This window comes from Pyxicephalus adspersus, chromosome 5 (assembly GCF_032062135.1).
Source record: "Pyxicephalus adspersus chromosome 5, UCB_Pads_2.0, whole genome shotgun sequence".
NCBI lineage: Eukaryota > Metazoa > Chordata > Amphibia > Anura > Pyxicephalidae > Pyxicephalus > Pyxicephalus adspersus.
This window is the reverse complement of record NC_092862.1, coordinates 2,387,291-2,387,492: the sequence shown is the minus strand read 5'-3', so window position 1 is coordinate 2,387,492 and position 202 is coordinate 2,387,291.

The following is a 202-nucleotide window of genomic DNA, read 5'->3' as shown; positions in this document are numbered from 1 at the left end:
TGTTTGTTTTTTTGGTAGCCGTGTTTAATTCTGTCCTCTCGGTACTCACAGTAGAGCTAGTTGTACTTTTCTTACTAGCAGTGCTCTCTGTTAAGGTACCAGGCCATAAGGTGGTGCTCATCACTGTGACCTTTGAAGGTACTGACGTAGCATTGGGTCTTTGAAAAATTATCTGCTGTATAAGATCCCACACCGACATTGG